General features: G+C 36.7%; 1 long non-coding RNA gene across 1 annotated transcript; it reads left to right on the forward strand.

Moving 5' to 3' along the window:
- Positions 1-6,592: 6,592 nt before the first annotated feature.
- LOC109083246 lies at positions 6,593-12,907 on the forward strand. The gene is made up of 3 exons (XR_002016554.2): positions 6,593-6,761; positions 6,991-7,072; positions 12,040-12,907. It is a non-coding gene; the product is annotated as an uncharacterized LOC109083246 (long non-coding RNA).
- The last annotated feature ends 11,014 nt before the right edge of the window (positions 12,908-23,921 follow it).

Below are 23,921 nucleotides of genomic sequence, written 5' to 3' on the forward strand. Positions count from 1 at the left end.
TCGTAGTTGTCGATGCTGGTCTTGCTCTCAGTCCTCAGATCTCTCTTCTTGCTCTCAGCCGAGGAGATCGCCCAGTGTGCTTCCACGCCTGTTCCCAGGAATATTCTCTGGGTTGGTTCGGGTCAGTGCCTCCATAGTCTCCGTGTTTCAGAGACAGCTCACCTATTCACCAGCTCACCTATTCACCAGCTCACCTGTTCACCAGCTCAGCTGCTCTATTTTCTTGTACCCTGCTGTTTTGCGTTGTGGCAAATAAACTGTTCTACTTGCAATTGGATTTTGTGTTCTTTTACGTGACATTATTATTCTCTGGAAGCTGGGCTAAATAAATAATCACTGTTATTGCATTCCTGACATGTCAGACCTTCAGCCACCTCACAGATACCAAATACAGACATTGCTTATAACCTAAATCCCAGTAAAGATACCCTTATTTTATGAAAATCTATCATTTCGGATCCATGGTGCAATGAGAGGGATTGAAAATTCAATATACCCTTTCACTCCCCCCTTAAAGACCATTTTGGTGTTAAAAACACAATGGTGATATAACCAATAATAAATAAACCAAAAATAAGTAAGACCACTATTGAGCCATCTTTAAAAATAAAAATAATCACAATCAGTATTTCATTGAAAACCTAGAACAGTTCCTAGTTTATTACTTAATAGCCCTTTTAAGTTTTACTTTCACCATGGATCCATTTGCAGTCATCACAGTTCACATGCTATTTAAACATACATGAACCATAAAGCTAAACTTGTCAATGTTAACAACATTTGGTCCAAATTACATTTTAAGTATCAAAGTGTTTAACTTGAAAAATACAACTAACTTGTTCACTTATTGTCATGCATGTATTTTTATGTCATGACATTACTATTAATCATACTCATTGCCTTATTATTATTTATTATTTTTTAATGCAAATCTTGTTAATCGTTATACCATATTACTGTACTCAGACTAAATTAACGACACATTCAGAAGCAAATCCTCAATAACTCATATAAAGTCAATTTAGTTCTCACTGTTTTGTCAGTTAGAAATGCTTACAGGTCAGCTATACCTGATCAATGTCTTAAAAACCCTTCATTCATGTTTGTCATTTGGCAGTGATATTTATTTACTCAAAATTGTTATAAAATGAAATAGAGCAGACAGATTTCCCAATCCCATTACTAAATGAACAATACTATTGCTTAGTTCTAAACAGCCAAAAATTTATTAAAGAGACATCCTCAGTTTCTGTAAATCTGTTTTGAAACAGTATACATTATCAAAAAGCCCTGTCAGTGTTCACAATATTAATTTGATTTGACTTGACAGGTGTTCATAAGCAGCTCCACAGAGCCTATTACAATTTTGTTGTTTAAACATTCATTTTTGCTGTGCTATCTAAATTAATTCAAACCTCTTGTTACGGTATTCCTCCATCAACGGGTTAGCCAGCAGATCCAAAAGTTTTTGTTCAACTTATCTCTGTTCTACATAAACCAAACTATTGCATCACTCAGACCTTAAGGACCCACAAAGCCTTACAGCTCCTTTTGTTTTTAACCCATACTACATGAACTGTATTCACTCTTTTGTCTTCACACCAGCCTTTCTTTATGTGAGGGTGCTCTCTGGATAATTTGGTTAGTGACTTAGCCAATCTGTCACTGTTTCTCTGCTGTCAAGTCTAAAATAGTTACCGTTACCATTCGAATAACAAAGTGTTAACTTGTTAAAATTTAGACCCTCAGTTGAATTTAGGCATGCATTTTAATCCCATTATGGATAGCAACCTTAAATTTCACAAATCCAAATCATCTTAAACATATTAATCCAGAGAGTGATTCAAATCAGCATCATAAAGGCCAAAATAAGTCATTATTACCAGTAGCAGACAGAGCTGGATAACCAATCCACTTACAGCTCATCCCATGTTCGGTATTCTCTTTTCATTAGATTCACTCAGAATTATCGACTTCTGTAAAATTTCACTTAACCCATCTGTAATGATAAAACACTCATTCCAGAGGTTAGTGACACAATACACAAAACAGAAACAGAATTGTCCCCCAAAATATACAGCAGTCATCCTCACACATGCACATACTAAACACATAAATATTTAACAACTCATTTCAAGGTTTGCTTTTGGTGTTAAATCGGAAAGATTTAAACTTAACTTTTTTCTGTAAGTTTTACCTGGTTTGTACCTAGCCTCTTATTTAGTCTCAAAGTTTGCCTGTTTATTAATGATTTTTATTTTGAGAAAAATCAGCTGGGTTGTTTTGGTCTTAAAATCATTGCTTTGTTTTGGTTACTCTTGCTTAGCAGGCCGATAAGAGAAGCAGAGCACCATCTCTGCCTCCACTCAAGCTGTCTCTCTCTCTCTTACTGTGCAAATTATTATTTTATTTTTTAGTTTTTAGACTATAATATCAATTTCATTACATACAACCCTTAATCATTCAAATAGGTTAAAAATGTCAAAGTTCCTATATCTTAAATCTCAGTTTAGACTGTTTAAAATGCATAATGCTAGGAGCATTTCTTAAAAATTTACCTTAAATGCATAATTCCCTTAAACTTTGTTATACAAACCATCACTTGATTCAGCAAAAGCAAAAGTCTTCATTTTTAGCCACCACCATATCTTGTAATCATCTTATGACATGCCTAATGACCTGTATGAGTAAAAACTATGATATAGACATATTAGTTCAATATCACCTCAGCCTCATAAGAAATTTTGTCATCACATGGTCTCAGATGGTTCTTGAAAGCCCATTGCCATTAACGCTTTATAAATAAGCTTCTTTTCCTCAGGGTGTGATCCCCTGGCGTAGTTGCATCAAATTGTGGACGCATGTCACAACAAGCAATCAAGGAATGTGGTTGCTGGTGATCAGGTCTGGAGGAGCTCACATTAATGAGGCAGATTGCTGTACTTCCTACAGTTCCCCACTTAATGATGCTCTAGGCCTATCAAGCATCCGCTCAACTCCACTACCACCTCACATATAACACCGCCCTTCGGGGCAGGTACCCAGTGGCGGTGACCCCCTGCCTTAGGGTGTTCCCTGTTGGCCATAAGAGGATCTTACCCGTCATTGAGAAATCACCTCATGCACACTGGTAACTGCTCTTTCCCGTTGCAACATCCCCGACAATTTTCTTCCAGAATCCAGTATTTTCTGCAGCTTAGGAAAGGTGCACTCAAGAACCATGAGAGCTATTGACAGCACTTACTAGTGTTAAAACATTGAGACAGGTTAATCAAACTAATATTTAATCACTAAAATCAATTGGATATCTCTGAACTATCATGCTGATATTACTCAGTGAATTTATATTTCACACCCATCCATTCAGTGTAATTTTCGGGTTGCTTGTGTAGCTGCAGCCATCAGGCCCTGTATGATGGTGGAGACTAAAAATAAGACAGATAAGTTACTGGTCATAGTATTTATTAAAATCATGTATTAGGATTTTAAAGACCTCATGTCTCTTCAATAATTGCTCCTAAATTGTTATTCATTATTTTTATAATCTCTTATTTCTTAAATGCATTGGGCAGTTGAATATTTAACTACCAATTGCCCTCGTAATGCATCAAATCTGAACTCCATGTATCATGTCCTTTAACATCTCAGTGCCTATGATTTGACTGAAACACTGTGCTTTACTATAAATAGCTTATCACTTAAAACACAGGCTCAGATAACAGCATTTTAGCTGACTTTGAATGAGAGAGAGAACTCTGAGGGATTCAGGACTCGTAGCAATGCATTTTCATTCATTTTTAACATAATTTCATCGTACTATCGTTTTACTCTTAGCCCAGCTTAGAACTTGTCAGAAATGACATGCACTTTTTATTTGTATTTTTACTTTATTTTTGCAACTTTCTCAAAGCGTTTCTCAAAGTTCTTTGCAGTTCTTGTCATTAATTTTACATCAACTTGTATGTATTCATTCACTTAAATGGTGAAAAACTTAGATGGTTTTAAATCTGTCAGGGGTTATCTGACCCAGATATGTTACTTCGGGTCATGCTAGCTGTGCTTTTTTAAAATTAACTTTGAAACCCCCGTTTATGTTACTTGTTTACAACATTATCATTTCATATGCAAACAATAATTTTTGACTGGAAATTGGCAATTTTCCACTAAGAACATGTCTCTGTTACTTTTACAGCTTAAACCAGAGTCATGGTGGGGCTAGCATGAGATAAAAACAACTGCTTCATTGCAGTCAAAGCAATCTTATCTTTTAAAGCAAAACACAAGCTTCTAAGTTTTTCCAAAATGCTACTGCCAATTTCTGTGCCTACAGTCTTTTCACCAACCCAGAATTCTGTTCAATATGCCTTGTCGGGACTTTCAACAATTATATAGGAACTAGAACAGATCTTATGATATCATTCTTTGTCATTTAAACCTTTTATGCACAAAGAATCAGATTAAATCATCACTCAGTTACTTCTGGGATTATTTTTAACAAATAGGCACATACATTTTGAATTTTTTATCTCTCTGGTTCTTTCTTTGTTTAAAGCCAATCAAGTTTTTGTTTTAACTTTCCAATCAGAATCAAAGCTCAGACTGACCATTCTTTCAATGAATTCAGAGAATATTTTTAAAGTCAGAGCTTCAGAGCCAAACTGTTTACAGCATTTGCTCTCTTCTGTTTTATTATTTCTATCAGGGCTGAGCAAATTACCTAATTTGTCAGTCATATTTCTATCATAAACCAAAAAGATATTGAGCCGGTGATCTTACCAACAGCACTTGACTTCTGCGTGATGAAACTGCAAAGTATATTCCAGAATTTCCATATAATGGTACAATTAAATTAGGGTCATGAAAAGAAAATTTTAGCTCTTTCGGAGTTGTTCCTTGATGCATCCCAGATCAATCAATCCTTTCCCTTAACCTATATATCTTTCTGTATATGCGCATATAGATTAACACTATTCATTTTTAATCTCTAAAGTTTTGGTATTCTGTTCCCTAACCACTGACCTGAGCTATTCACTAAACCTCGGGGTACCCCTGTCTATAATGGTGGGTGGTCGAGAGTTGGAAGAGCGATTTATGACCAGAACCCCCGTCTAGCGTCTTACATTCTTCTCTGTATTTCCTATACCCTTACTATGGCTCTCCCGACCATAAATGCACTTTGCCTTGGCTCTCTGTGCTTAACCAGCACTGCCCTTTCCAGCTTCACGTGCCCCTTGGCTCTCTGTGCCTAACCGGCACTGCCCTTTACGGCTTCACGTGCCTTTTTAAGAATGCGTTTTTGTCCCCCTCGGACTGTGCACACCTTTCAAATTCACGTCTCTCTCTAAGACCTATAGGTGCACACTTGTACACCTGTAACTGTATACATCTCTAAATATAATCTCTTTCTAAGACCTACAGATGTGCACTTGCACTTCGTTTACAGATGTACCGTAACTACGACACCAGTTTACCTGCTTCACCTAGAAGCCCGGTGTCCACACCAGTTTACCTGCTCAACCTAGAAGCCCGGTGTCTAACACCAGTTTACCTACTTCCCCCTAGAAGCCCGGTGTCTAACTCACTCACGTCTGAGTGAGTTTACCGTCCTTCCTTCTCTCGACCCCCTCCTCTTACAGACAGTCCCTAACCAGGAATATTAAATATAAAATCTTTCCTACCTTGGTTTGTTGATTGATCAGGGATGTCACCAAAGAACAATTGCCTGCGCATTCTCCACCATTTAACTGTAGGGGAATTTACAGTTAAAACCCAAGGATCAGATATGATGAAGAACAGGAGTCAGAGATGCATTCAATTAAAGAAAAATTTACTGAAGAACATGGTTTGCAGTTTCATCAGCAGAAGTCAGCTTCAGTACTCTCGATGGAGTTCATAGGCTGCTCTGTGTACAATTCAAAATCACCAACAATTATACTCTTGCCAGAGGATACTAATTGTGTCAATGCGCTGGTCAGCAAAAATCTGATTGGTTCCAAAACCTAGATAAACTTAGACAGTTTCCACATATGGACGCAAGCTTGAAGCATATCTTCTGATGACTATTTTGGTGACAAGTCTCTCCAAATACGTATATCTGATACGCTGGACATGGGCAGTTGAACGTTTGTCCTGGGACTGTCTGAGCTTCTCCCTGTACAGACAGATACTAACACACATACGCAGAGAACTTATAAGAACTTCAAGGCTGCCTAGCCCTAGCTAGAATTTTATCAGTATGGTTTGTTACACACACACTATGCAAGTCTCATCTTAGAGAGTAGAAATATAGCATAAAGCAGGATTCTTTAATATCTCATAAGCGCACATAAGGTTACACATTTCACTCTTGCTATAACTTGATTAATAGTCAAACAAGAAATAATGTAATAATATAATTAATCAATATGAAGGATATGGCAACTCGGCATCCACTCCTTTAACATACTTTTGGACACAAGGATACTTAATGTATTACCTAAATAATCCAAAAATATTCAGACTATGGCCTGGTTTTACAGACAAGGCTTAGGTTGAGCCAGGATAGGCCATAGTTCAATTAGGACATTTAAGTATTTTTTATAAATGTGCTTTAGAAAAAACATTACAATCAGGATTTGATATATTATTTATTTTATATCAACTATGCACTCCATTTGTTTTGCCATTTAGCCACGCAGTTTAGGTAGTTATGGTCTTATCTTAATTAACAGGGTGCACCACTTCAGCTTGGAGGGTCTGACTGTGGGATATTCTTGTTGATAGTAAGTGGTCATTTAAATGCTATACCATTATCTCTTTGTGTGCTAAACACTGCATTGGTTAATTTAAAGGGGTCATATGATGCTACATGCACTTTTACAAGTAGTTTGAACTGAAATGTGTGTTGGCACACACAACCACCATAAAATTATAAAAATCCACCCAGTGTTTTGTTTCGTTTTTTTGTCGTCTGCTCAAATCTTTACCCCTTTTACCCCTTTTTCTTCAAAGCCAACAGTCAGTCAACCAACAAATGATCCATCCGGATCTGAACATCATGGAGGTCACCCCATCTGTGCCCAACATCATGGAGGTCACCCCAACTATGAGAATATGTATATGTACCGGGAATGCATATATACAGTTGTGCTCATAAGTTTACATGCCCCTTGCAGAATATGAAAAATGTTAATTTTAACAAAATAATCATGAAATTTGTGAATACTGTGTGTCATTGCCTGGATGATCCATGACTGTTTTTATGTTTTGTGATAGTTAATGAGTCCCTTGTTTGTCCTGAGCAGTTCAACTGCCTACTGTTCTTCAGAAAATTCTCCAGCATTGACTCTGATGGACTGAAAACATTTACTGATGCTCAAGAGGGAAAATGATGCATTAAGAGCCTGGAGGTGTAAACTCTTTGAACTGAATGATCAGGGTAAATTGTACTTATTTTGTCTTCTGGAGAACATGAAAGTAGTGGCGTGTTCACAAGGGTGCCAAACTGCCACCCTAAAAATGAGCTTTGCCACCTCAGTTGCCACCCCAAACCAACGTATGGGATCGAAGTGCATTGAGAGCGGAACAGCGTGATTTTGACTGAAACTGGGATTTTTTGGAAGTTGGAGAATTCAGAGTGCTCCATTACCGCTCAATCACTAGCACGATTAATGCAGTAACTATAGCCATTTTTAACTAGTTCTGCCTACAAGGATTGTACTGCATACACACAGGTACAGAGACATAACGGATCACTCACACACAGAAACAAACAATATTGTCAGCGCTGCCCTGTGATTTGTCAATAAAAATGCTTACAAACAGAAAAGTTATAGCGAAAATGTATTTGTGTTTTGAAGTAATCAAAATCCACAGCTTCACTATTAGTAGAGAGACGCTGCACAGACAGGGATGATTAATTTACTCGTAATCACTCTCACAAATGCATTCAAATAAATGTCATTTTACTGTGCTTCTCTGTATCTTCAAAAAAGCTGCAATGACAGATTTAACTTTTAATTCTGATAATCTTTGAATCGTTTAATGCACACTTAGCCTACTTAAAGAAAAGAAAATAACACATTAATTTTTATTTTTGTTATTATCATCATCATTATTATTACTATTCATTCCTTCATTAATTAATTTGGTCTCATCAGATCTGCTCAAGGGCTCTTAAGTTTAGGCTACTTTTCCAGAGAAAACTGCACTGCATTTAACATACAGACCTACATTTCTTGATCGAACCCATGATTCTGATGAGGAACATTTTACATATTTCTTTAATAAAAGTTTATAAATAATCAAAAGATAAACAAAGAAGGTTTTTTGTTGTTGTTTAGAATTTTAAATGAGCTCAAAATATTATCAAGTAAGTAGCTACATAAATCACTCACCCTGACATTACTGTAGACAGTTAATGAAAATTAAACTCTTCATACTCTTCATACTTCAATACAAAACAGTGCTGAACTGTGACAAGAAGTATTTTTTAAAATGTCATAACAGTGATTTTCTAATGTCTAATTATAAATCCAACAGCATAAGGTGAAAATAACTTTATACATAAGGGAGTGGAAACAGCAAGTGAATACATGAATCTTTGACACTTTTCATCATTGACTTGCAGAATATTTTCTGTGATGGTTACTGTTAGACAATGCTGTGAAGGTAATAGTTTACAGTTTACAGGTTACCCTATTTAAAATGTAATAAGTAGTGTAACTTTTTTAAATTGCTTTATTAAAGTAATGTAACAGATTACATTTGATTACTTTTCTAAATGTAAATTATTTTAAACTGTTAATCGTTTTGAAACATTTAAAGCAGGCAGGGTTAACCTTACAGTAGAACTCAACACTGATTAATGGCAGACTTTCAAAAGCCTTCATCACTTAAATTAAGATTATAATCATTTAATTTTAAACCACAGCCACCACAAAATCAGACTTTAGCACCTTTTTTACTTTGAGATCAATCTGATTCTGGTTAAATTCTGATCATTCTGGTTAAATACAGGTTTAAAATCATAACAAGAAATAGTCTGATAGCTATGATACTGTTTTTAAAATCAAATCTTTTCACAGTTATGACAGGAAACACTGGCATCTAACAATGCCTTGGGGAGGAAAAAACAGTTCATCTTGAAGCATATGCATAAACCCAAATAGGAAATAAAACAGTTATTGAATAAGCATGCATCTTATTCTGTGTACTAAACTCCTGAAACATTGGTGCCTTGTATTTTAGAGCAGTCAATGTAATTATGAAATAAATCAATCAAATCTTTTATCAAATCGTTACCATTTTCACAAGTAACTGTAATTTAATAACAATTTTTTTTTCTCAGTAACTGTAACAGATTGCGCTTGCATTTATTTTGTAATTAAATTATGTAAATCGGTCACATGTAACTAGTTACTCCCCAACACTGGTGTTAGGGAATAGAATATATGGGGAGGACAAACACTGATCTATATTTGCCACCCCTCATTCTGCACTTGCCCCCTCTTTGCCACCCCAAGTATAAAATCCTGGACACGCCCCTGCATGAAAGTGTTTACGTAGCATCTGAAGTCCAGTACTAAATGAAAAAAGTATGATCTTTAAACAAAATCATGTTGTCTTCTTGAGTATAAGTAAATGTTTTCACCTTTTTTAATAGTTGTATATTAAATATTGTCCCTCAGTTGTCCTCAGTGTGAAAAGATGTCAATCACAACATCATGCAATCATTGTTGAAAAGGGTTCAAATACGCACAAGATGCTGGAAAACCAAAGAATGTGCTGGACCTGGAGGATTTTTCAGAAAAACAGCAGGCACTTGAACTGCTCAGGACAAACAAGGGACTCATGAACAATCATCAGAAAACAAAAAACAGTTGTGGATCATCCGGCAAATGACGCACAGTATTGAGATTCAAGGGTATGTACAATTTTGAAAAAAAAGTCATTTTTATAAATTATTTTTATTGTGGCATATATATAAACATTTGACAAAAAGCTTATAAAGGACAGTGTTAAATAAAAAATAACATGCAATTTTCATGATCCCTCTTATTTTGATGAATTTATTAACATATTTTTATATTCTGCAAGGGCTATGTAAACTTATGAGCACTACTATATTGTTTAACTACAGTGTGTGCATAATTATTTTGATATTCTGGTCATTATTTTTCCAAGCACATTTTACCAAATCCAAACCACATCAATCTTAACTACTATTAATTTTGTATTTAATCATTTATAAGTGATATATAATTGTTAACAAAGGCTGGAAGTGGAAAATGCTTTATACTCAAGTGTGCATAATTATTAAACAGTTTTTCTTTTACAGGTAAAATGCACCAGAAAAGAGATTTAACTCAGACTGAAAAGTCAACAATTAAATGCCCATGAGAAATATTCAAAAGTAATGCAATGCAGAAATTGCTCAAAAAAATCATGCCTATTGGACAATTACTGTAAACGAATTAAGAATTAAGGTGAAGAATTAGGTGTGAAACCACCAGGAACACTTTAGTCTTCAGTGCTACCCTTTTCCAAAACTGGAACCTACCTGGAGTCTCCAGAAAACAAGGTGTCAGGTTCTCAGGGACTTTGTTAAGATAAACAATCCTGAAACAAGACCCCCATTTAATAAGAAAAATATGCTGTGTGATTGTTATTATGAAATACATGAAGACTGATTGTTTGAAAAGGTTTTATGAACAGGTTGAGAGTGATTCCTGATGTATCAGCACCAGTTCAAGTCAGCAGGGGCGGTGGTGAAGGGGTCATGGTGTGAGCTGCTACAACAATGAGCAAGACAGACCTTTCAGGGTTAGAAATCCCAAAAGTTACTGCCAGATTCTTGATAAAAAAATCTTCAAAGAGTGGTACACGTGGATGTGGTGCTGGTCCTTCAAGAGTCATTCTCAACCTATGTCTATAAAGCTATAAAAATCAGTCTTCATCCATTTCACGACACTTCAGCTTGTTCTTAAGTGGAGGGTCATATTTTAGGATTTCTTTTTTATCTTAGCAAAGTCCCTTTTTTGTTACCATTTTGCTGTCCAGTGGTCATGATTTCATTTAGCAATTTCTGCATTGCATTACTTTTGAATATTTCTCATGGGCATTTAATAATTGTTGACTTTTCAGTCTGACTTAAATCTCTTTTCTAGTGCATTTTACTTGTAAAAGAAAATCTGTTTAATAATTATGCACACCTTATAAGGTATTTTTCACTTCCAGCCTTTAACAATTATACCACTATAATTAAATACAAAATTAATAGTAGTTATTAAGATGTTGTTTGGATTTGGTAAAATGTTCTTAAAAGACAAAAATGAATAAGATTATTAATAAACATTTAAAATGCATGAAAATAAATATTTTCTATCACTTTGTTTATCACTTTTGAAATGACCTGTACACTAAATAATCTAACCCTCATACTTACATAACAATAGCAGTCTATTTATTTAGTGGTGCAAGTTAAAGTCAGCATGTATATTAATGACAATATGGGACAAATATAATGTAATTTTGTGGCGGCAGTTGCTGCACGCTGCAGGTACATGTACAGTCAGACAAAACGATGTGCACAGTTATCAAAGGCGCAAGTGCAGTACAGTCTTAGGAAACATGTATTTGTCAGTTAAAGACATGACGCGGCGCGCAAGTCTGTGGAGTGTGCGTCATTAGAAAAAATGTGCTCAGTAATTAAAGAGGCAGGGTGACGTTTCTGTTATTTGGTTTGTGACATCCTTTACGGGATACGCCGAATCGTCAGAACACCAGCGCAAGGCTGCTCACAGCGCTTGGTCACGTGTTGCACCAGAACCGTTTTTGGAACCGAAACTTAGAAATTCTCACGGTTCCGGTTCTTTTCAAAAAACAGAAGTGGTTCTGAATAAGAACCGGTTCTCGGTTCCCAACCCTAATTATTATACTCGCATAATAATTATGCATGTACTGTATAGTTTATAATTACCCTTCCTGTTTCATAAAAGTGCTTGAGCAGCACTTGACTAATTACATCATTATTGAAATGTCTTATCTTTTTGCACAAAGGACTCGGCAGTGATGAAACAGATTCTGCTGGCCTGTGACTGGGTGGAGGAAAACAGACCCCACTTTGGGAAAGTTCACTTACCAAAGATCTTAAGGATGACCGAGGATGATGCCTTGTTGGCCATAACAATGCGGGACCTATTTGTTGACACTATTTTCCATGGAGGTGAAATGGATGAGGACAAAATCTGGGCTCCCTTCCTTTTCACCTTTGATAGAATTGAAGACATGGAGTTTTTCTTGCAGGAAATGAATGACAAAAGAAAAATTTGTGTGTCTTGCCTGCATGACCCTCACCTTTAACGAGCTAACAGTCTGATGGGGTTGATCTGGGTAAATATTGATTTTTAAATTTTGTTTTGTATTGCCTTGTAGTTTTAGGTTTAATTTTTTTTTTTTTATTTTAAGTTTTGTGGGGAAAAAGTGTTCTTGAAACTTGATATTCAATTTTGTGTCTTGTATCCTATTATTATGTTCCTAGAATGAAGATTGTTAGCCATACATTTAGCTAATAAAGGTTAATAGAAATAAAATATATACAGCAACACTTGAGGACAGTGAAGAATGTGACTCATAAATTGTAAATTAAGTAACACTCCCAGGCTACTAATAAATGTTCCTGCAATGGTTGCCAGTGCTTGTCGTCTTGTTTTTTCTTTGGTGTGACACGTTGCTGGTTTCAGACCAATAACCTGGTCAGGTAGGTAGGTTATTTATTACCATTTTATTAAGACAATCGCGTGGACTGAGTCCATCCAAAATTATATTCCATTAAATTATATTCACAACTACCCTGTTGTGCATATGTTACAATTGCATTTTCATTTTAAGGTGGTAGTCCTAAGTGTACATTTAAAAGGGATAAGTGAGAAGATGACACAAATATGTGATCATTTTATTTATCACACCGGCAACTCAGTTCCCACGTTACAAACAAATAGCATATTAGGAACATACTTTATTACATTAATTATGATTGAGAACAATCCGCAAATAGCCTACATAGCCTTAATGTGGTTGGTAAAAAGAAAGAAGGGGTGTGCAGATAATCTAGTCATACATTAGTAACAGAAATGATGCAGAAAAATCACGAAATCATCAAAAATGTTAAAGAAAGGTTAGGCAATGTTAGTTATGTCTTATCCACCTTATTCTTCAATGCGGAAGTAAGCCTATGGGGGAGACTTACGTTCATTAGCCGCTATAGGGAAATAATGAGATGAATAACACAGTAAACGGTAGAACTGCATTGCAAACCAGTGTGTTCATAATTAAGATGATACATTAAAAATAATATGGTAATAAACACCAGCTTCCAATAACAAGCAGCAAAACGAGCTGTTTTGCACAGCTAAAAATAGCTGGAAGCGGATGAGACCGATGTAACCGGATAGTTACTTTGACCCAATCAACAATAAAAAAAATATATATATATTAAATTCCCCATTAGATTAAAGTTCCATCTGACATTAACTTTAACATTAACATTAACTGCATTAACTTTAACAGCCACAATGGTAACGTTAGTTCCATAAAGGTGGAGCTAGACTAGGTCAAGAGAGGTGGAGCTTACGTGTAGCTCCTCCTCGCTTGACGCCTAACGAGGTTTTGTTTCTGAATGAATCAACCGTTTAAATGATTCGGTACAAAGCGCAATGACTCACTTATTAACAGTGACTTTCTGCCACCTACTGGCAGTTTTAATTTCACATTTAAAGTATCTTTTCATTTTTCAAATATCTTTTCATTTCAAATATCAGTATTCAACGTTTTATGTTTAAATATATATTATATATAGGTAAAATGCATTCATGTTCTGCATTAAACAGTGTGTAAATACTTCTAAACGCCACTTCAGGTGCAGCTTATGTCTGGATTGCAAAGATGAATTTTGTTGATACTGATTTATTTTGCTTGGTAACAGCCAAATGTCTTATTATTCTAATACACTGATTAAATTTAAGAATTTCTCAAAGGATAATTTCTCAAAGGATAATGCACACTTATAGAAAAAATGGCTTTATAAAGGTAAAATGCCCATAAAAGGTAAAATTCAATTTAAACTTATTGGAAAAGATTTCTATCTGACCAATAAAAGGTATATGTTGATTTTGTTTTACTTTTTGTGTCTGATGTCCACGAAGGTTATTAAGATTATAGGTTGATAACACACTCAATCAACTAAATGAATGACTCAATGACTCACTCATTAAGTAACTTACAGCGACTTACTGGTCGTTTAGTTGAGAAGTATGTTGGAAAGTATGCATTTTTCCCCTCAACATTTCTTATTTGTATATTCATAAATGTATTTAAAACTTTAATTTAATAACATTATTTATTTCAGTTGTAATTATTTTTATTTGCAGTGTAAATTATTTAATCTGTCTTGTAGCAGCCCTATAGTGTATATTGAATCTATTGATAAATTGTGATAATTTGACATGAAAGATGATGCATACATTTAAAAAGGTCAAAAATAGGCCTTTGTAAAGGTAATTAAAAATATGCAGATTTAAGTATGTAAAAACTGATAGAACAGAACACTGATGAAAATATTGCTTCAGAATAAATTGTTCACTCTACCAAAAATCTCAGTGATGCAGTTATTTTGCAGGGATATTTTGTATGGAATATTGTCTGCTGACATTAAAAGTTCACTGTATATCATAGTAATAAATATCATTTAACATTATTATTATATTATTAATTATAATATTTATTTTAATGATATTTTGTTTTCTTTTTATTTTAAACACATTAAATATTACATATATGAATGTAATAAAATGTTTATTTCCATTACAGGTCTAGGTCTTAAATTTCATATAAGGTGGTATTAAAAAGGTCTTAAAAAGTCTTAAATTTAACTTGTTTATGTCTGTAGAAACCCTGTGCAGTTCTACAAAACACAAACAAAAATAGCAATACAATTAACTGTGATTTGTAAAAACAAAATAAAATAAAATAATAAAAAAAACAGTCATGTTACGGTAGCTATGTACTATTATTGTATGGTTACATCTTAAAATAATTTATGTATCAGTTGGGGGTAAGGGTAAATTCATAGGCATAATACATACATAGCGGCCTCATTTGCAGCTCGATCGTCAATGTCACCGCAATATTGAACCGGACAACTTACCATAACTCTCATATCTGGACGTGAGTAAAAAATGCTTATAAAGAAGGAAACCATAGAAATGCACATAAGAATCAGTAAAACATACCATATTCAAAACAGTAAGAAAGGTAGGGTAGGTATTTTTTTCTCTCACCACTTTATTAAACCTTTCAAACAGGTATTGCCATATTTCCATTATTAAACAACATAAACAATAAATCCAAGCAGCATACTATAACACAAGAATAATATTCAAATAAATAAATAAATAAATAAAAGTGGCAATAATGTAAAGACAATTATAAGACAAATTAAATTACATTTCATGGAGGGTTAATCCATGCATGTTGGCAGTTATTTAGAGAGTAATTTAGGGCAACCTTCTTTTTTTATTGTTTTAAGGATTGAAATACAATTTTAAAATCATTTTCAAATGTTTCAAAACATGGAGAAACTTAATGCACATTTGTGTAAATTAAACTTGGCTACCATCAACATAGTATAATAGGTTAAGGCTGGGATATTTTGCACTAAATGAAACATTAAAAATGGTAGGCCTAATGGTAAAGACCAGACTGGCTTGTTAGGATTGTCAGGAAGAGGAATCCGTGGAGCATGTAGAAAATACAGGACACAGAGAGAATTGATGGGAAATAATCTGAAGAAGTTGGGGGGTAGAAACTCACTTTAAAAACAGCCCTAATTTTGATTAAAGAGGCACAGGTTAGAGAACTCTTAGGGTTCATCTTAGTCAGCTCCCTTGTTCAGTAGTCAGGGCACTGACCGGGAGTCCGCCAATTTTAAGGGCTGTCTCAATCTCATTCTCGTGCACTGGAACGTTCGCTCACTGAAAAATCCCACAATGCACCTCAAAAATTAGCGAGCATCGGTGCTCACTATGCTCCCTTACTGAAAATAATGTCACATTTCTGAAGCGTGAAACATAAACCACACAAGTCAACTCATAAAAATTAGATTGGTCCTGCCTGTTGTTTATTAATTCCAGTAAAGACGTTCTACTATGTTGTCCGTTGACGTACGTAATAATTTCACTGGAATTCGATTGATCACTGTCCCAATGTGCAGTGATTCAGGGAACTTACCAGTGACCGAATCTGTGAACACAATCTACTGAGTCACGAGCTCGGGAGCTAGGAAGCTGATTGAGAAAGCACCCATAGTCTTCTTAAGGAAAACTTGGCTTTATTATACGCTATTATACACTATAAATGTTAAAAGTTTTTGTTGTTGTTGTTTGTTTGTTCTTTCCTTCCTCTCTCCCTCTCTATCCCCATCTCCACACTCCAGAACAGAAGGTAGATGTAATGCACCAATAAGCTGGATGTCAACCACAGTTAAAAAAAGAAGAAGAAAGGCTGCATCTGAAATTGCATACAGTATTTGACAAAAGAATGTCCAAATTCACAGTGGTCATAAAAGAGTAGGCAAAAAGTACCCAGATGACCTAATACTTCCGGTGTCATTCTGAAGTGTGCATACACTGGACACTTTACTATCCCCTGAGGCCACTTGAGAGGATTTATGAATGGCAGTGGTGCAACACAATTAACACAGGGTGGTCAAATGACAATGACAATATATAACATATATTATATGGCAATAACATGGCATATGCAGTAGCATTCACACTACACATTCATCGAACATACTCTTTTTGAGGTAAAGTAATAACTTAAAAAAAAAGTACTGTGATGGGTGTGAAGCCTCACGTTAGCCTTTACTACTGTTTCATTTAGTTATTTTTTGTAACAAATGTTCTTAGTCACGGGAAGAAGGCAGTGGGAACCTGTGAACATTTAAACACTTTAATAGAATAAACCAACACAAAATTAACAAAACTCAAAATAAAGTCCAGGCCTGATCCTCTCTCGTCTTACACTGTCATCAGTCCTCCTTTTATCCTTCTGGAGCTCCTCAGTGGGACTCGAGACTGGTGAGTGGCGCAGGTGTCCCGCATTATCATTAACTCGACTGGCCTCGCTCCGTTCTCACGGCTCTCAGCACCGCCCCTCTCATCACATACCCCCATCGCCCCTCGCAAGCCGGGGGGTACTCCCGAGACTGCGCTCTACTCCCGCCCACCCTCCGGGGGAGTCGATCACGGCGGCCATGGCGTACCTGGGGGTAAGGACAGACAGACGAGGTGAGAGTAAAGGAGACTGAAGGATGAGGAGAGACAGAGACGAGAGAGGGGAGATTCAAGATTCAAGATTTTATTTGTCACATACAAGTTATATGGCATACAACAAGCAGTGAAATGTAGGTCTGGCATACTCTTTTTATACTGTGCAAAAAAATAAGAGAAAATACAAATAATGAAATATATGAAAAAAATAAGAAGAAGAAGAAAAAAATAAGAAGAAGACTAAATACAAATGATGAAATATACACAATATATTAGACTACTACACAGATGCAGAGATGCTACACAGGAACTGCTACTCAGATGATGTGCAGAGATGTAAACAATGTACAGTGAGGATGAGTTGCATAGCTAGGTTATCTCAAAAAAGTGTGTAAAGAGTTATTGGGTAATCCTACACTACCAGAGTCTCTAAAGTGCAGTGTGTTTAATGTCCATATTTAGTAGTCTGATAGAGTGAGGGAAGAAACTCCTTCTGAGTCTCTCCGTTTTTGCCATCAAACTGTGGAAGCGTCTGCCTGACTGTAGCAGATTAAACAGTGGGTTTCCAGGGTGGGTGGAGTCTTTGAGGACAGCCCTAGATTTACATCTCCTGGTGTGGATGTCTTGCAGAGAGGGGAGAGATGTTCTGGAGATGCACTCAGCTGAGCGCAGCAGGGCTTTAAGATCCTGGGCTGAGCTGTTTCCATACCATGATGAAATGCAGACAATATACTTTCTATAGCCCCGATATACAGTCGAGGCTAAAAATATTGGCCCCCTTGGTAAATATGATTAAAAAAGGCTGTGAAAATTCATCTGATTTGTTAATCCTTTTGGTCTTTTATTTTAAAAAAATCACAAAAATGTATCCTTTCATTGGATAATATGAATTTAAAATGGAGGGGAAATATCATTATGAAATGAATGTTTTTCTCAAATACTCGTTAGTCACAATTATTTGCCCCCCTATAAATTCTTATGAGTAAAATATCTCTGAAGTATATTCCCATTCATATTCACAATTTTGAGCACTCCAGCATGATTATAAACATGAAATCATCCAGCTCTGGCTTCCTGTTTCACAGAAATATAAAGAGGAGGGAAAACAAAGCCCAAATTCCCTTAATAATCCATCACAATGAGAAAAACCAAAGAATATATTTCTGATGTGCAGCAAAAGATAATTGAGCTTCACAAATTGGTGAAGTGGCTTTAAGAAACGAGCTAGAGCAGTGAAAATTCCCATTTCCACCATCAGGTCAATAATTAAGAATTTCCAACCAACAGAAAATGTTACAAAACTGCCTGGAAGAGGATGTGTGTCTATATCGTCCTAATGCACAATGAGAAGGAGAGTTTGAGTAGCTAAAGACTCTCCAAGGGTCACAGCTGGAGAATTGCAGAAAATAGTTGAGTCTCTGGTTGGGAAAACCTTTAAAAAATTGTTAAACAGAACCTACATCAACACATGTTGTTTGGGAGGGTTAAAAGAAAAATTCTCCTAGCTCATTCAAAAACAAACTAAAGCATATTCAGTTATCAGCCATGACTGGAACTTTAAATGGGAATGGCTTCTATGATCAGATGAAACTAAAAAATTAGCTTTTTAGTAGCAAACACTCAAAACACTCAAAAAAGTACCCCATGTGTACAATGAAATATACTGCTGTATTTTTTATGTTGTGGGCCTATATTTCTGCTGGTGGTCCTAGACCTCTTGTTTAGATACATGGCATCATGGATTCTATCAAATACCAACAGATAAAAAATCAGTAAGTGACTGACTCTGTTAGAAATCTTATAATGGGCCATGTTTGAATCTTCCAACCATACAATAAACCAAACACAAACCTTAAAAACAACACAGAAATGGGTCACTGAGGTCAAAACCAAGCTTCTGCTATAGCCATTCCAGTCCTCTGACCTGAACCCTACGGAAAATGAGAGGAGTGAACTGAAGAGGCAAAGCACCAACATTGAGCTGGGAATCTAAAGGGTTTGGAGTGATTCTGGATGAAGGAATGGTCTCTGATCTCTTGTCAGGTGTTCTCTAACCTCATCAGGCATTATAGGAGAAAATTTAGACCTGTTAAACTGGCAAATGGAGGTTTCAAAAAGTATTGAATAAAATGGGCCCATTAATTGTGGCCAATGTGTATTATTCATTGGATAATATGAATTTAAAATGGAGGGGAAATATCATTATGAAATGAATGTTTTTCTCAAATACTCGTTAGTCACAGAAAAACATTTATTTCATAATGATATATATTCTTTGGTTTTTCTTATGGTGATGGATGATTAAGGGAATTTGGGCTTTGTTTTCCCTCCTCTTTATATTTCTGTGAAACAGGAAGCCAGAGCTGGATGATTTCATGTTTATAATCATGCTGGAGTGCTCAAAATTGTGAATATGAATGGGAATATACTTCAGTGATATTTTACTCATAAGAATTTATAGGCGGGCCAATAATTGTGACCAACGAGTATTTGAGAAAAACATTCATTTCATAATGATATTTCCCCCCCATTTTAAATTCTTATTATCCAGTGAAAAGATACATTTGTGTGAATTTTTTAAATAAAAGCCCAAAAGGATTAACAATGCAGATGAATTTTCACAGCCTTTTTTGATCATATTTACCAAGGGGGCCAATATTTTTGTCCTCGACTGTAGAAAATTTTCAGGATTCCAGGGGAAACCTTGAATTTTCTCAGGAGTCTCAGATGGTACAGACATTGTCTGGCTTTTTTAACTTGAGCTTGAATGTGATTAGTCCAGGTCAGGTCCTCGGAAATGTGTACACCAAGGTATTTGAAGCTGCTCACTCTCTCCACTGGGGTCCCGTTAATGATGGTGTAGATCTGGTGCTGCTTCCTCCTAAAGTCCACAACCAGCTCCGTGATGTCAGATTTTCTACCTCATCAAGGTAGGCAGCCTCTTTGTTGTTGGAGATGAGGCCCATAACCACTGTACCATCCGCAAACTTGATGACAGAAGTGGGGGTGTGAGAGGACACACAGTCATATGTGTAGAGGGAGTAAATCAGTGGGCTCAAAACACATCCTTGTGGGGCTCCTGTACTCAGGGTGATGATGTTGGAGGTGGTCTGACCCACCCTTACTACCTGAGGTCTGCATGATAGAAAATCAAGAACCCAGTCACAGAGTGGGGCATTCAGTCCGAGGTTTCTGAGCTTTGAGACCAGATTGTGGGGGACTATAGGCTGAGCTATAATCTATGAACAGCAGCCTCACATAATTCCCTTTATTGTTGGCGGGTATGGGTAAGAGTGGCGTGCAGGAGATGGGAGACAGCATCCTCAGTAGAACTATTAGGTTGATAGGCAAACTGGAGTGGGTCAATGTTGTTAGGGATAGAGGAGCAGATGGTGTTTTTAATAAGCTTTTCAAAAACCTCCTCTGAGATCATCCATCTTGTTCTCAAGCGACTGGACGTTGGCTAGCAGGATACTGGGTAAAGGTGGACTGTGTGCTCTGGTCCTCAGTCTGTTGCGAACCCCAGCGCGTTTCCCTCAGTGTTTTCTGTTTCGTCGCCTCGGAGGAGCCCTCTCATAGCCATTGTTCTCATCCGACGTGCGGAGAATCTCAGGTGGCCAATGTGGCGGCGCCATCTCAGAAGAGAGGAGAAAAAAAAAATTCTTGTTCCGGTTCCCAGACACACTGCCGCTCGGCCCTCCACCAGCTGGGTAAACTCTTCCACGATGCCTGGCAGCGGCACTGGACGGCCCGACCCTCCTAGTCCAGAGGACGGTGACGGCTCCTCCGGGTTCAGGCAGCCAGCACGAGTCCCTCGTTCCCTGGTCCTCCACATCATGGTGGATGGCAGCAGGCTCCAGCCTCAGGTGAATGGCGGTGACTCCTCCACATCCCAGATGGCTGGCAGCGAGTTCATCTGCCTCCCCGTCAACTCACTCCAGCCCACCGGCTCAAGCATACATGGCGGTAGACTGCTTTGCCATGCTCAATGGCACTACGGATTCACCACAGTGGCGAGGGATCTCTGGCAGCTTGTTCCTCCTTCCTCCCAGGTTTCGTCAGCAATGTAACAAACGTTCGTAGTCACGGGAAGAAGGAGGCAGGAACCAGAGAACATTTAAATCATAACAAGATATAGTTTAAAAACAGTATCATAGCTATAGTGTTTTAAAAATCAAAATCATCGTAAATCAATCAAGGTGAGTAATGGCTTCTCATGCTATTGTTATTTGCACCGCTTGCCACATGTAAAGTTTATCTCTCTCTGTTGGCGACGAGGGATTCACATGTGACAAATGCAGGGAAATAGTTAGCATAGTCGCAGGTCAAAACACCGCTCTTCTGTTCCGATCAAAAGAGTAAACAGGTTCTCCCCACTCCGTGAAGCACTCACTGAGAAACCTGATGAAAGTGCTCTAGTTACTGGCGATCTATTGTACGGAACATGAAAATAGAGACACCAGCCACCATAGTCCAATGTTTACCAGGAGCCAGAGCTCCTGACGTCTTGGCAAATTTAAAAGTGCTGGCTAATGCTAAACGTAAATACAATAAGATTGTTATTCACGCCAGCGCTAATGATGTTTGACTTCGCCAGTCGGATATCACTAAAAATAACATTAAAGAGGTGTGTGAACTTGCAAGCACAATGTCAGGCACTGTAATATGCTCTGGTCCCCTCCCTGCTTACCGTGGTGATGAGATACATAACATATTGTCATCACTCAATGGCTGGATATCTAAGTAGTGCCCGCAGAATAACATAGGTTTCATAGACAATTGGACGAGCTTTTGGGGCAGACCTGACCTGTTGAAAAGAGATGGTCTTCATCTCTCCTGGGGTGGTGCCGCTCTTCTCTCTAGAAATATGGCACATAGTCTTAGAGTCTGTACTTGACTAACTGGGGCCCAGGTTAGGAAGCAGACAGACTGGCTAAACCGACCATCTGCTAGCCACCTCACGTCACAAAAGTCAGTTAATTCTCAGCACATAGAGACTCTTTCACCTAGATAACACACAATAGTGACTGTGTCTGTTCCCCAAACTAGAAAATACAAAAAACGTCCAAACCAGTTTAAGAGTAACAATTTAACTGAGGTTCAACAAATAAAAAACAGATGCAATACAGATAAGCAAATGATAAAGCTTGGCTTATTGGATATCAGGTCCCTTTCTACAAAAGCACTTTTTTGTAAAAGATATGATCACTGTTCATAACCTAGATGTGCCCTGTTTGACAAAAACCTGGCTAAAACCTGATGATTACATTATTTTAAATAAGTCTACCCCCCAAAATTACTGTTGTAAACATGAGCCGCATCCAAAAGGTACAGGTGGAGGTGTTGCTTCAATTTATAATAATGTTTTCAGTATTTCTCAGAGGGCGGTCTTCAGGTATAACTCATTTGAAGTAATGGTCCTTCATATAACAATATCCAGAGAAACAAGTGTTAATGATAAATCCCCTGTGATGTTTGTACTGGCTACTGTATACAGGACACCAGAGCACCATACAGACTTTATTAAAGAGTTTGCTGATTTTATATCCGAGTTAATCCTGGCTGCAGATTAAAGTTTTAATTGTTGGTGATTTTAATATCCATGATGATAATGAAACAGATGCATTGGGATCAGCATTTATAGACATTCTGAACTTTTTTGGGGTTAGACAACACATCTCAGGACCTACTTGTCAAAATCATATTCTAGATTTAATACTGTCACATGGAATTTATGTTGATGGTGTTGAAATTATGCAGCCAAGCGTTGATATCTCAGATCATTATTTAGTTTTGTGCAAACTTCATATAGCTAAAACTATAAATTCTACTTCTTGTTACAAGTATGGTAGAACCATCTACCACAAAAGACTGCTTTATAAGTAATCTTCCTGATTTATCATTCTCTTCCTTTGCGTCTTTGCAATAAAACAGCATTAGTGTTCCAAGAAGCTCTAAAATAATAATTCTGTGCTTTAAAGCTCTAACTTAACTTGCAGGGCATAAACATTCCAACACATTAATATCTGTATTTCTGCATTGCAAATGACATTGCATTTCATAAGAAAGAAAAATCTTTCATGTGGGCAAGCTTTTCTCTTAACCTTGCATAAACCAATTATGTATCACTGATAAAGATGCTTTTTAGCATATGTGGGCTTGCATTCTCTTCATTTGCGTTAGTTGAACTTACAAAGCGTTAGTGTTCTTAGAAGCTATAAACTAGTGATTCTGTGCACGGAAACTCTAACATAATTTGCACCATTAAAGTTCTAACACAGTAAAACCTGTTTCACTATTGTAAATAAAATTTCATTTCATAAGAAGGAAACATCCTTCATGTGGGCAAGCTTTACTCTTAACATTGCATAAACCAATTATCTCTAACTGAGAAAGAAGCTTTTCAGCATATTTGGGCATGCATTCTATTCCTTTGTGTTCCTAGAAACTCTAAAATATTAATCCTGTGCATTGATGCTCTGTCCTAACTTGCAGAGCATAAACATCCCAACACATTAATATCTGTCTTTCTTCATTCAAAATAATATTTCATTTCATAAGAAAGAAAAATCTTTCATGTGGGAAAGCTTTACTCTTGACAATCCATAAACC

The sequence above is a fragment of the Cyprinus carpio genome, unplaced genomic scaffold (assembly GCF_018340385.1).
Source record: "Cyprinus carpio isolate SPL01 unplaced genomic scaffold, ASM1834038v1 S000006676, whole genome shotgun sequence".
In the NCBI taxonomy this organism is placed as follows: Eukaryota; Metazoa; Chordata; class Actinopteri; order Cypriniformes; family Cyprinidae; genus Cyprinus; species Cyprinus carpio.